Below are 719 nucleotides of genomic sequence, written 5' to 3'. Positions count from 1 at the left end.
GAACAAAGAATAAAAAAGTGATATTGATTGTTTCATTTGGTTAGCTACTTTAAAATATATAAAGAAGAATACTACATATATATGATCAATATTTTTAATTAAAAAATTGCAAAATTAGTTAAATTGACTGAAACATTAAAGAAAAAATATTGGTAGCCTAATATTTTTATTAGTTGTTTTTATATATGATTATAAGAAAATGGAATAGACAGGACTAACATTTAATTTGATTGCTTTGCTTTGTTTACCACTTTACCGTTTGAGCCCACGGATTTGGCATGTTTGAATGTAATTACTTCCTTGGCATAGAGGGCTTCTTTATGAAAAGAAATATATAATTTCTTCTTTGACAACATGGAGGATTTTATGGAAAGAAATTAAAATTGCATTGGATTTGTGAATCAATTTAATTTCTGTCTGTTTGAGTTGGCATGCATGTATAAGGACAAGAATTTGCTTGCTTATGCCAAAGACCAAATAAATCAGTCTTTACTTACATTAAATTTGGAAGAAAAAGTTGAATATGTATCATAGATTTATTATTTATAGCATAGTATATATTGACAAGAGAACATATATCATTGAGAGAAAGCATGAAAAATAAAATTTTAATTAGTTAATATTAGCAATTATATGAGTATAAATTTAGAATTTAGGATTATAATTTAAGATAACCAAATAATTTTAAAGTTGACTGATATTAATTGAAAAAATTGGGT

The sequence above is a fragment of the Arachis ipaensis genome, chromosome B03 (genome assembly GCF_000816755.2).
Source record: "Arachis ipaensis cultivar K30076 chromosome B03, Araip1.1, whole genome shotgun sequence".
NCBI lineage: Eukaryota > Viridiplantae > Streptophyta > Magnoliopsida > Fabales > Fabaceae > Arachis > Arachis ipaensis.
The sequence above is the reverse complement of the archived record's forward strand: the minus strand, read 5'-3'. Positions refer to the sequence as shown.